At 37.5% G+C, this 14,655-nt stretch overlaps 2 pseudogenes; both read left to right on the top strand.

Moving 5' to 3' along the window:
• Positions 1-582: 582 nt before the first annotated feature.
• Positions 583-1,841, top strand: LOC149228355 (mitochondrial uncoupling protein 5 pseudogene; annotated as a pseudogene).
• Positions 1,842-8,797: 6,956 nt separating this feature from the next.
• Positions 8,798-10,854, top strand: LOC149228354 (ABC transporter C family member 9 pseudogene; annotated as a pseudogene).
• The last annotated feature ends 3,801 nt before the right edge of the window (positions 10,855-14,655 follow it).

Genomic DNA, 14,655 nt, shown 5'->3' with positions numbered 1-14,655 from the left:
GTCATTTGTTTCTTTTAAATCTTTGATACCTTCAAAATATGCATGTTCACGGATACCAATACATAGCTATTTCTCCTATGCTATCAATGAATGCGAAAAGAAACCTTTGTTATCAACGAATGCGAACATAAACCTCATATCATCACTGCTAACTCTATAATGTTGCCATTATGACTATGCCCTGAGAATGGATGAACAACCTCCATTACGTCCCATTGCACTTTTTTGAGTGTTGTCAGAACCTCCTGCAGACTTTAGAGTGTTACATCAGACAGAGAACTGGAATTTTTTGAAATGTCCTACGGACAGACAACCCTTCATTGGGCATTTTATAATATTATTTTAATTTTTTTTTAAACTTGTAAAAATCAAAATTTAAATTTTGTTGAGCACTTCTCTGACGTGCTAGAGGGCTTCAGAAGGGCTGTGATGTGTTCAAATTTGAACACTGGTTGGGAACCTGGGCCTACAGGGGTTTATTCTTGGGTTGGGTGAGATCAGGTTGGGCTGTTGAAAAGGTCTGGGGTTTCGCGTTTCAACGTTTTCCAATTTGCAGGGCGCATCCTCGACATTTCGTTAGGCGCGTATGATTTCATATTGATGGTGAACGCGCCGGTAACCATCCAGTAGTGATCAGGCATATGTATACACACATCGGCTCCTTTTGCATTCAATCATGTGTCTATATTACCTATATATATAGAAATACATAACAGAGTGTCTTAGTAGATTCCTCCATTATTTGCATATCTCTGAGAGGGACCACGAGCCGCGACCTTGCTCAAGCGCTTCCGGCTGATCCCGCTGAGCGAGAGAGGAGGGAGTATTATTTTCTTGGGTGCTGAAGTGGTTCTTGTTCCAGAAAAATGGGCGTAAAGGGATTTCTGGAAGGAGGGATTGCCTCGGTTGTCGCAGGCTGTAGCACGCACCCTCTGGATCTGATAAAGGTGCGCATGCAGCTACAAGGCGAACAAACTGTTCGTCCCGCATTCGCCTTTGCTAATGTGGGCGCCGGTTACCCGGTGACGGAATTAGCCCACCAGAATAGGGTGGGGCCAATCTCTGTGGGACTCCGCGTGGTTCAGACGGAGGGGGTATCTGCGCTCTTTTCCGGTGTGTCTGCAACCATGCTCCGGCAGGTACTGTACTCGACCACTCGCATGGGTTTATACGAGATTCTGAAGGAGAAATGGCGAGAGTCGGGTTCGAAACCGGGAAACCTACCACTTGTCCAGAAGATCGCCGCCGGTTTGATCGCTGGAGGCATCGGCGCCGCTGTGGGCAACCCCGCTGATGTGGCGATGGTGAGAATGCAAGCCGATGGGCGCCTCCCGGTTGCCCAGAGGCGCAACTACACGAGCGTTGGCGATGCCATCGGTCGCATGGTTCGACAAGAGGGCGTGACTTCACTGTGGACAGGGTCATCGTTGACCGTCCAGAGGGCCATGATCGTGACGGCCTCGCAGCTGGCTACCTACGATCAGATCAAGGAGACTATCATCTCCCGCGACATTATGAAAGACGGCCTGAGCACGCATGTCACAGCCAGCTTCAGTGCAGGGTTTGTGGCTTCGGTGGCTTCGAATCCCGTGGACGTCATCAAGACCCGGATCATGAATATGGACCCTAAACCAGGACAGCCGGCACCTTATTCCGGAGCCCTTGACTGTGCTATGAAGACCATAAAGGCGGAAGGTCCTATGGCTCTTTACAAGGGGTTTATTCCCACTGTGATGAGACAAGGTCCCTTTACTCTCGTTCTTTTCGTTACTCTGGAGCAAGTTAGGAAAATTTTCAAGGACCTTAATTTTTAAATCTTATTCTCAACAATTTCATAATTCTATGCCTCCATTGTGACCATCCATTTACCTGTGTGTATTAACAATACTCTTTGGATAGATGGATGACCAATTATACTTTCGATGAATTTCAAATTAAACCATGGTGATTAATATCCACTTTGATGCATGACGATGGATGATGAAAGGTTCATAATCTTACATGACCCGATGATGTATATCTGCCCTCACTTAACATTCAATGCTACATAGTAAGCTTCGCATAACATTGAGAAGATTCTTAAAAGAAAATTAAAAAATTAAAGTAAGTCATAAAATATATTAAGTTTTTTTTTTAATTTTTTTTGTATAATAAATAAGTATCATGGAAAATTTTAGGGGTTAACATTAGTAGGTGGGCTAATTTTCTATGTTTTTTCAAATAACAAAAAAATACATTATTTCCATTTTTTTTAAAATAACTCACCCAATTTTATAATATAAAATTGTTTTACCTTAACAATTGCCTAATTTTATAAATACTAATATCATTAGAAATTTGAAATTTTTACAAAATTATTTCTAAGCATTTTACAATTTGCATATTAGAGTTTCTAAACTTTAACATAAATTTCCATCTTTAAAATTTTATGCGATGGATACTACTTGATCACCATCACAATTTTGGTTCGAATGACATACAACAACAAATAGTGTTTTTCTATGGTTAGGGTTTGAACTGTACAAATTTTCTGCAAACCCTAATTTTGCAGTTGTATTTTGTATTTAGATCAATTACATATTAGATTTGGTAACCTTTTTATGTTGCTAGTGATTTTTCATGAACACCCACGTGGTGAGGGGTGCAAACCCCTCCTACAAATAAGCAATGACTAGAGAAAACCATTCAAATACCAACAAATCAATAGCAAACAATACTGAAGGAAATTTGTGGGGAAATTTGTGGGAGAATGTAGTCTTGGGGGCCCAATGACAATCCTAGTTCAAAAGAAGATGACTTCCTAGCACCTGTATATAGAATCGCAAGATTTTTCGAGCTAGAGGATGCGTTGATAGAAGCAATATATAATGTAAATGTAAGACATGTTCTTAATGTCATTTTTATTGTTTAGACCTTGAAAGAATTTATATAATACATGGTTTTCATGTCAGATTTAAAAGAGAAAAATTTGAATTTTGAATTTTTGGCTCCAAACTAATCAAGTTGGCCCTACCTCAAGTCAAGTCGGCCCCAATGAAGAGACACACCCATTCACGAAGGAAAAACTCTATATAAAGACATTCAACCTCCTCTACAAAGGCACCATTCGACGTCACACAAGAAAGATAGTTTTTAGGCATCCAATTGAAGGAGAAGAAGGACAAGAAGGACAAGAAGGATAAATTCATCTTTAGCATCTATCTCTCTCTCTCTTATAGCTCGCACGTGTGTTTTTGGGAATTTTTTTGGGTAGCATATTATGGGTTAACTAAATTTTTGGGTGAACCCGGAAGCCGAATTTTTGAGTTTTTGGACAGTTTTTGGGTGGCTAAATTTCAACCTAGGGCAAATCAGATCATGCCAAGTTGTTAGGAATATCGGAGGCTTGAATTGAGGGTAGTTGACCAGGTTTCACCATAAGCATTATTGGTCTATTTGACCCCATAGTTGATTAGCTACATTAGATGTATCTCTTGTTGAACTGAAAAAATTCTCTAAGGAAAGGGTTGTTATGTTTTTCCCCCAAGTGGGTTTTCCAAAGGTAAATCTTGTGTTCTCTTTCTGCACTGTGATCTCTATTGTCTTTATAGTTTTATAGTTGAATTTCTGAAGTATAACTGCTTAATGATAAATAAGAATTGTTAAGAGAAGATCTACATCATTTGAAGTAATTATCAGTATTTCAGGAATTCGTGCTTGTATCTATTGCACTTGAAAAATCAACATTGTATCATAGATTTGGTGATAGAAAGGACTTTGAAATCACTCTTAAAGAATGAAGACAGAAATCAAATTGGAATCATTCTCCTTCCTAAACATTGTATGAAAGAAGAAAACAAATGGAAGGAGCTATAAACTTTAGGTCTTGGAAAACAAGGGTTTATTTTCTCCTTGTTAAGAATTATCTTTTAGATATTATGAAAGGTAAGATTACTAAGCCTAAAGATGATGATTCAGATGATGAAGGGAAAATGAAATATGAGAAGGATGATATCACTTCTAGAAGCATCATTGTGGACTCTATTAGAGATCACTTGATTCCTTATGTTGCAAATATTGAATCTTCAAAGCAGATGTATGATGCCCTAGTTGGATTATACCATATCAACAACTTTGGTCAAGAAATCAACATGAGGAATGAGATTCGTGATGTTAGAGTGACAAGAAATGATACTATAGCCTCATACTTTATGAGGATTTCCAATTGCAAAATCAAGTTCAAGCAATTGATGAAATCATTTCTAAAAAGGAACTAGTGACTACAACACTTAATGATTTACCTAAATCATGGGATTCATTTGCATCAAGGATATGTGTTAGAAAACGAGCTCGAAGGTTTGTTGAACTATGGACTACATGTACTCAAGGAGAATCAAGACTTATGTCAAGAGGAAAGATTCATAAATCCAAAGAAGGTGGCTCTTAAGCATATGCAACACGTTTCAAGAATGGTGGAGGAATAAAGAAGTATGATTTCCAAAGAAGAAATGGAGGAAGAAGAAATCAAGGAAGAAGACCTGAAGAAAGAATATATGTTCCTCAAGGAAAGAGAGATATGTCTAAGGTTCAATGTTATCATTGTTACAAATTTGGTCACTATAGACATGATTGTCCTGAAAGATCAAATGATAGAAAGAGAAAAGGAAAGAAGTATGCCATCGTAGCAGACTTTGAAGAATTTCCAAAAAGACCCAAGAATGAAGATTCATGTACCAAAGATTTCTTTTGTTTTTCCACTCTTACAAGTTCTATTGTAGATAGTGATGATTTGTGGCTAGTACATAGTGGTGCCTCAAGGAACATGATGGGAGATCGTGACAACCTCACTAGTCTAATGGAAAGGAGACTATCTCAAAAGGTAGAACTTGGAGACAACAACTGTTGTGCAGTAAAAGGCATTGGGAAGACTTCCATTGAGCTAGAATCAGGTGAAAACATTCATCTTAGCAACATACTATATGTAACAAGTTTGAAAAAGAATTTGGTTTTCATTTCATGCTCAAAGGATAAGGGAGACATAGTAGCATTTGTTGATGGAAAAGTTCTTGTATGGCATAAGGGTTCTAGTATAAATGTAGCTAGAGTAATTGAAGTCCGTGAAGGAAGGTCATATAGACTATTGAAACAACCTTCTCAAGCATTAGTACATAATGACATTAATCCATGTGAGCTTTGGCATAGAAGATATTCATACCTTCACTCTATAGCTTTTCATGCCTTAAAACATATGGTTTCAGGTGCTCTAGATTTGCAGGTAGAACATGAAGAAGTCTGTAAAGGATGTGCACTTGGGAAAATGTCAAGAAGCCCTTTCCAAGCAGTGAAAGTAGGTACAAATAAATTTTGGATCTAATCCATTCTAATGAATGTGGTCCAATGCTAGTAAAGTTTCATGGAGGCTCCTTGTACTATGTAACCTCTATTGATGACTTCTCTCACAAGACATGGATCTACTTCATGAAGACCAAGGACGAAGTCTTTAACAAGTTTAAGGAATTTAAAGCTAAAGTGTAAAACTTGAAGGGAAAGAAAATCGAGATCCTCAAATCTAATAATGGAGAAGAATGCACTTCCAAGGAGCTTGCTTCCTTTTGTAAATAAGTTGGGATTAAGAGGGAGTTGATAGTACCGTACAATCCACAACAAAATGGAGTTGTTGAAAGAAAGAGCAAATCCATCGAAGAATCTATCAAGGAAATTATGCATGATCAAGACCTGCCTATGTTTCTATGGAATCAAGCATCAATGATAGTTGTTTATATCCGAAATAGAAGTCCTCATCGAATTTTGGAAGACGAGACTTATGAAGAAGCATTCATCGAACATAAACCACAGGTCATTCACTTGAGAATATTTGGTTGTCCTGTCTATAGCCATGTCTTGTTTAATTCAATATATGTGTATATTTTTATTTATTGTATTCACCAATTTTTTCTTGATCTGATCAAAACTCTTCTCTTTTTCCTCGCCAATTTATTGTCAATTCTTAGTTCGGTTATATATATATATATATATATATATATATATATATATATATATATATATATATATATATATATTCCCTATAGCATTTGTATTTGCTTCAAGATTATAAGCATAAAAAAAACTATATTATATGGTATTATGCATATCCTTTACACTTTCCATACACTTTCCAATTCTAAAAAAACACAAGTAAATTAAAAAGGGTTAAGTGACTTTCCATTGTTGGTGGTTAGAAATGAGTAAAATGCAGTTGAGCGTTAGGAAACTTGGGTGACTATTTTCAATTTGCAATAAATTCAATGAATGGTCTATGCGATACATAATTGTATCTATAACAACGTTTCTTCATTTTTCATGCTAATGTTGATTATGCTAAATGTAAAGGAATTCCCTTCTCAAAAGATTTTGCAAATTTTTACAATTGTATTGAAAACCACTATGAAATACTTTTATTTTGTAAAGGGATTAGATTCATATTTCATTAAGAAGGTGATTTAATATGAATGTATTCAAACATTTAGTACCCAAACCAAGTCACTACTATCTGATTGTTTTTCATAGTGGTTAAGGTTGGGATGGTGTAAGCGTAGGACTTGAATGAATCCTGGAAACCATGTACAATATGTAAACGTTGAGATGACCTGAAAAATGAGAAAAAACAAGAGAAATAATCACAATGATTAGCCCTTTGAAGTGTTTCATCTCATGTTTTCTTGACATATAGGCTTTTCTTAGTTTTCTTGACATAAAGGCTTTGCTTATTGTAATTTTGTTGTTGAAAATACAGTATTTAAATGACTAGAAACCCAATTGAAAACCATCATCATACAAAACCCATGTTTTCGGCTGCAACTTGTATAACATAATTATAGATCCAATGCAATACAAAAATAATGAATGGGAAAGGTGATCATATTGTCCAATCATCAATCTCCATGATTGTCAAAATTGAAGATATATGCCTATATTATCCTTGAAATATCCCCGAAAATCCCTGAATTATTTCCAATACGTCCTTGATTCTGGAATGTACTTAAAGTTTGCTTGGAACATCTTGGGGATCGCAAGGAAGTCCTCTAGTCCCCAATAAAGTCCCCAAAAATTTGGGGATGTTTCCTAAATGTCCACAAGTCCTCAAATTTTAGGGAGAATGGATCCCTATATTTAAACCATGCCTAAAAATTTGAGTTTTTTGATGGTTTTTCTTAATTATAAACATAAGGCATCAAAATAAAAATAATCAGCTTTAACATTCGACATTTTAGCAACCCATCATAAAATTTTATAAGCATAGCAACTGGTGCAAGTAATTCCTCCTACTTGGATACATGTAACATGGTGATTGAATCATAAGGGTGGTCTAGGCAGTGGCGTAAATTTTACATGCTCAACTCAATGACTATGATGTTGACTTTTGATTCCTTGCCATAATCACAGTCAGTCTAATTTCATTTGAAACCTCTGCCACATCTTTCATTCTTCTCACCAAATGACATTTATAAATTTACACGAAACAAGTGCGGTTGCGAAGCAACAAGTCCCTACCAATGTCAATAAAATGTAGGTCATTGATCTAGGGTAAGATCAAAAGGTGTAACAAGATGAGAACAAATAAATAATGTTAATTATCTACAAAACACCTAATACGAAAGCATAGGTTGCATTCCTTAATGTATCGATGCCCTTTTTTGTAGTTAAAGATCGTCCTATTACAGATCCAAAGTAAGCATAAGTCATCCTATTATAGATCCAAAGCAAGCATAAGCATTACTCGCATGCTTCATGTACCTTGGAAGTTATATCTTATGCAACTCAATGTGATTAAGTTTACCCTTACTTGCAATGTAAATCAACAAACTTGAATATTTGGTGTTTTATCACGTTAAATTGCTTGATCATCTTCGACATCAGTGTCTTCAAAACCTGGACGGGTTTCTCCAATGGCAAGAATCTAGTCTTTTATTTCGACTTTGCACTGGATAGACAATTTCTATTTTCATCCATGTTAGCTTCCTTAGCAGCTTCTTCATGACCTTTATCAGGGGAAGGATTACACAACATTTTACCAACAACCCTAGAGACTCAAAGCATGAAATGTCCTCCAATGGAACAAACCAGGAGACAACCCAAACAATTCATATTCAACAATAAAATTGGGTCTCATCTACAAGACTACTCTCAATTGTTGTTGTTTACTCTCAAAGGTATGTATTGTTGTTAAACATTAAGTTCCTCCTCGCAGTGTGGAAACGAGTTCCCCTCACGTCTTGTCTCCTTTCTGTAAGGTAAATATGTCTTGGAATTTGGCAATTCCCTTGCTCATGTTCTTATGGGAGGAGTACATCTCACTTAGGGATTCTCATATCTCTTTAGATGTGTTAAAAAACATCACATTAGAGCTAACTGAGGGCTCCATACTATTCCACAACCATGTCATAATCTGGGCATCATCATGGATCCATTCCTCATAATTAGACGAACATTCTTTGGACTTATCTTTGGAATGATACGACACTTTACCATGTGTTTTTAAGAAAACCTTTACAAATTTCGTTCAATAATTAGCCCCATTCAATTTGATACATGTAATTTTATCACCAATGGTGTCATTGTGGTATTACACTTTTGTCCACCAATGGTCTTATTGTGGTATTACATTCCAACTTTCGATTCCATTGTATTGATTCATGAGATTCAGAAAGACAAAGAAGGGATCTCAAGAAATTCTGATATATCCAAAGAAAAGAGTCGCTTACTCCTTTCGTGACTCTGTTAACAACTTTACTCATTTACCATACTTATTATATACAAAATGCTATGGGATATATTTCATGGCATACAAAGAAAATGTACTTGGCATGCTTCTGTAGTTGCAGAAGATATTATACTGACATTCACATGGCCATTTGTGTCTATAATCACATTCAATATCAGAAAGACAATTCGTAGGAGACTCCCAATCATTTTGCGAATCTGGTGGATATTTTCTTTTGTGCAATCAGTTCTCTCCTCTCTAACTGATATCAACTCTGTAGTTGCATACAGGGAAATATCCACAGATGCATATATAGATTTTTTCACTTTATTCTTATGCCTCATTTTGTTCTATGTTGCTATTCAAGGAGACACAGGCATATACAACTCCACATCGGAGCTTGAAGAACCACTTTTGGGTTCCACTACAGTGAAGCATGCAGATACAAAGCCAGAATCACCATATGCCAAAGCGAGTATATTTGGTCTTGTCACATTTTCTTGGCTTGATCCCTTGTTTCGTGTTGGCATTAAGAAACCCCTGGAACTCAATGACATACAAAACGTCGCAAAGGACTCTGCTGATGATGTTTATCATTCATTCGATGAAAAAGTAGATTTTTTGAAACAAAAGCATCCTTCAAAAAAACCATCAATGTCAAAAGTTGTTGTCCTGTTTATTTGGAAAAAAGCCGCTCTGAATGCAATTTTTGCAGTTGTAAATGCAATTGCATCTTATGTTGGTCCGTACTTGATTGATAATTTTGTAAAATTTTTACTTGAAAGCAACATTCTACACATAAAGGTTATATGCTAGCCTGTGCGTTTTTGGGTGCAAAGCTGGTTGAGACTATATATCAGAAAGGCAATGGATTTCTGGGGCAAGGCAACTTGGAATGCCCGTGCGAGCAGCCCTTGTAAATTTTTTGACTAGAAAGCAGCGTTCTACACATAAAGGCTTTATGCTAGCTTGTGCTTTTTTTTGTGCAAATATTGTTGAGACTATAGCACGAAGGCAATGGATTTTTGGGGCAAGGCAGCTTGGAATGCGCATGCGAGCAGCCCTTACAACACATATATATGAGAAATGCCTTCATCTGTCAAGTCAGGCTTATCATGGTCACAGTAGTGGGGAAATAATCAACTATATGAGTGTAGATGTCCAGCGTATTGGAGACTTTGCATGGTATTTAAACACAATCTGGATGCTTCCTATACAGATTCTACTTGCAATGTATATTCTTTATAAAAACTTAGGCATGGCATCACTTTCAGGATTTGCGGCTACATTGCTTGTGATGGTGGGAAATCTACCACTTACAAGAAGACAAAAGGACTTTCAAACGAAGATCATGGAATCAAAAGATGAACGGATGAAAGCTACGTCAGAAATATTAAAAATCATGAAAATACTCGAACTGCAAGCTTGGGAGATGAGATATTTGGAAAAATTGGAGGATTTGAGAAAAACTGAGTATGGTTGGCTTCGAAAGTCACTTAAACTTGGAGCTACTACAACATTCATTTTCTGGGGAGCACCCGCAGTTATATCAATAACATTCGGTGCCACCATCCTCATGGGAATCCCTTTGACAGCTGGTAGAGTCCTCTCAGCATTGGCAACATTTAGAATACTTCAAGAACCTATTTATAATCTTCCAGACCTCCTTTAATACTTGCACAAGCAAAAGTGTCCCTCGATCGTGTCACTGCCTTTCTTCAAGAACATGAATTATAGCAGATGCAGTTGAAAGCATCCCTACACATTTAAATGAGTTAGAAATTGATATAAAAAATGGACATTTCAACTAGGATCCTTCTTTGGAACAACCAACTCTCAAAAATATACATTTGCAGGTCAGGAGAGGGATGAGGGTGGAAGTTTGTGGCACTGTTGGATCAGGTAAGTCAAGCCTTTTGTCTTGCATATTGGGAGAGATTCCAAAAATATCTGGAACTATCAATGTCAGTGGCAGTAAGGCTTATGTTCCTCTATGTATCTTTTTGTGTAGCAGAGTGTTTGCTGTGATTAGGCCCCTCCTTGCAAGTAAAAATATGCTTAACGCTAATTTGGATATTATGTTGAAAAATGACCCGTTGTTTCTCATCCTTTGACATAGCGGGTAACTAAGTTACCAAGTTGTGTTTCATATTGATGCATCTAATTGAGCCATTGTGGCCCCGTGAATGTGTGCTTGGTTCTATTTTTCCTCTGGGTTGGTCTTAGGTGCCAGCTTCAACTGAAACTCTGTGACTTGTGCCTATAATTATTTAATAACACCAACTTGGGAGGCCTGCACTTTCCCAGGATCCTTGCTGAGGTTACATCAAGGGTTTTACCAAGATATGAAAAGGTTAAGAAAAACCCTTGCTTGAGTGTCTCCCATCTATTCTTCTTCCACCAAGTTACATATATCCTTCCCTCCCCAGTTGGGATGATAATAATCCACTCGATGACATTATGACGTGATGTACATTGGTCCAAATACATTTTGGCAATTGTGGCATGTAAAGCCGCGCTCCAAGAGGAAGCACTTGTTCATCTAAGAAAAAATGAGGAGAATGAACTGAATGGATTGCGTCGATGCTTTCATTTTTCACTTCGACAGAGTAAAGGGTTACAAACATAGCGTAGATGATACAGTATCTAAAGAACAGGCACGTTGTGCATGATGATTAAAATGGATAATCTCTATGTTATATTAAAATAGAATTATATAGATCCCTAATAGTAGTTGTCAAGGTAGTTTGTCTTATTAGGCCTAGGAAGAAAAGATGTATGTTGCTTTGATCTCCACCCGAATCTAACTGACTGAGGACCCAACTATTTATTCCGAGGCAATAGAAGAAAATGAGCACTTGCCTTTCAGAAGGATGCTTGCGTGAAAATTGCAGTCGATATGGCCTTACATAAAGCCTTGCATCTCTCATTGTAACCTGCTGAGTGTAATGTGATCTGATCCCCTGTCTCTTTTGAGGGATATGGGAATGTAATAAATGTTTTCCTATGTCGTGTGCGGCATTATGGGTAGTATCTCATGCAGTTTCGCTTGTTAATTCTACCGGAGTATGCAGAACACTTTGGCCAGCGTAATCTGGAAAACTATCTTGGACTCTATGGTGTAATCTCAGTATGTCGCATATTACTGGTATGAATGGATTGCGCTGATACTCTGATTTTTCACTTTCACTTCAACAGAGTAAAGGGAACCTAACATGAGAAGCCAGTTGGCCCACTTGGTTAATTTGACAAGCCGCAATGTGTAACAGAGAAGCCGCTTGGCCAATTTGGGTAATTCGACTACCACATATAACAAAGAAGCCAGTTGGCCAATTTGGGTAATTCGACAGCCGCTGCGTGTACTAGAGGGCTTAAGACTCGATGAAGATTGTGGATTGTGTCAAACTCAATGAAGGATTGTGGATTGTGTCTACACTGGATGAAGTTAGAGATACCGTTGTTGAGGCAACCGGGTCCTGAGGCGAATAATTAATGTTAACCAACTGACGTTAGCATTACTCGGCCTTGAAAAGAAATTCCTACCAACATGATTTTTAATCTCATGTTTTTCAAACCATGTGTGACTTTCCGCTTCAAGAAGAGGCTAAATAAGATCTTCAAATTTCTCAATGGCCCAAAGAAATGGTTGTCAAAATTTAATAGGATAGTCAAAAATATATATTATAGAGTTTGTACACAAACTTTAAGTTTAGTGTTTGAATTCAGATGCAAAGACTAATAATAAGCACCTTATAAGCACCTTTACGAGTTAGTATAGTCTCTGCTGCCTTGGCAGGGACTAATAAAATATAATAAATATAAAATAAAATTTAGGAAAAATGCATAACTGTCCTCCACCTTTAACAAGCAAATGGATGTGAAATTTGGTTCCTGCTTTAAACTTATGTCATACCCAATTTCCAAACTCCAGATACAACAGTGTTGATAGTTGGGATGCATCTAACTGCCATCATGCAATGTAATGTATGCACATGGAAACGACATTACAAATATGCGGTGGGGTGACCAATGCGTATTCAAGGTTATCTGTTTTGCAATTATGTAGGTTGTGTCAAACGTGTGGCCTATTGGGAAGTTGGGAAGTTGGAACTCATATAGATGTGGCAAATCTGGACACAATTTCTTTGTCTCTGGTAAATGTGGCAAAACTGGACACCATTTCTTTGTCTCCCGTAAATGTGGTCGTGTTTTCAAATTATTGGACTATTAAAGATTTGGAGCAACTCCATAGATGAATCACCATGTTATTTGGTTGTGATCCATTTTTTAATGGATTTCAGTATAAAATAATATTAGCTAAGTTATATCAATTAAACGATAAACATCATGTTATCACCTGGATTGAACCTCAGGCTGAAGGAAGGCAATGTCAGGGTAACCACAAACCACGCTTAGCCAAGTAGCTAGCCCTACTAGGCCGGGAGAGGGCTCTCTCTGTAAGGCTCTCGGCCAAGATCACTGGATCAGGTAAAGGATATTAGGCTAGGTACAGTAGCATGAAGTTTTGATTGGATTTTTGAATGGGTTTTCCGGATTAGGAGGAGCTGAACAGTTTAGGTCTAGGGAACTAGGTCAGAATTGCAGGGTGTTCAATGGGGCAAGGTAGGCATAGGCTTTAGCACTCAAGAGCTTGATGGGATGAGATGTTTTAGAGTGGTGAGAAGCTAAGAAGGGCATGTGAAAACCATGAATCCTTCCTAGACTACAGAAATCATGAAATGGTGAATGGTTTCCCAAGGCAGAGCACTGATACAATGAATTCCGCCTATCAACTTGAAAAAATTCAACTAGAATCAATGAAATGATTAATGGAATACATAAAACATATTAACACATGATCACAGAAGAAGAAACTATGCTAAAACTCATACCACATGGATCCCATAAAAATAGCTGCAATTCTTATTAATCCGCTGCCAAACTACTTACAAAAGGTGTACAATCAAGGTCTGAGCATCGAGTTGAGTCTAACCCTTTACAATGGGAAATAAGAAGAAGATATAGGCTTGTTTCAACTTCCTCCCATCCTCAGGGGTCGAATCCCTAAAATGAGGAGCTAATCTAACCAACTCTGGACAAGAAACAGGAATGTAGGGATTTCAACAACTTGCCTCTAAAAGTGAAAAATTGATTCATTTGAGCTCAAATTGACTTCTAATGTAATGAATCTACCCTCTACTACTAGTTATCCATCATAGTTACATGCCAAGTCATCATTTACAATGGTAAAACATCATCCATGAGAGAAAATCCATGAACACAGTCAAAACAATGGAAAACTAGCAATCCTGTCACTACGCGCAGCGCCACTTTCAGGTCCCTTTTGGAGGCCTTCCCGGCATCCAAATTAAGCTCATGATAACTCATTGGAAAGGTATTCAAATATACTTTCCAAAACGCCTAGAATTTATTCATTTGAAGCTCATTTGACCCCTCAAAACTTGATTCTCCTAAGACTGTTTCTATGTGTCCAAAAAGTGGCAGAAAGATCATTTTTAGGGTGTTTTTTGACTTTTTGGTGGACCAGTTCTACCCCAAAAACTTAGAAAATCCATAGGGTGCATGTACTCATTTCTCTGAATCTAAAAATGAAAGCCATTTTTCCATTGGGTGTCCCTAAGAAAAGCGCAACGCCGGTGGCGTTGTGCATTGAGCCACCGCCTGAATGCACAACGCCACTTCCTGAACGCATAACGCTACTTCAAGATGACATTTTACTGCCTTCCCGATGTCTAAATTGAGCATGGGATAGCTCGTTGGAAATCTTGTTGAGTCTACTTTACAGAACATCTTTAAGTTTTTAATTTGGAGCTAATTTTCCCTATCAAAAGCTCAATCTCCCAAGACTGGTCAAAATGTGAAGAATGAGGCTGCCAAAATGCAGAATGTTGTTT

The sequence above is a fragment of the Pinus tabuliformis genome, chromosome J (genome assembly GCF_031772625.1).
Source record: "Pinus tabuliformis cultivar Carrire ecotype Pingquan chromosome J, CPIR1, whole genome shotgun sequence".
Classification (NCBI taxonomy): domain Eukaryota; kingdom Viridiplantae; phylum Streptophyta; class Pinopsida; order Pinales; family Pinaceae; genus Pinus; species Pinus tabuliformis.
Note: the sequence above shows the minus strand (reverse complement) of the source record. Positions and strands in the feature narration are given on the sequence as shown.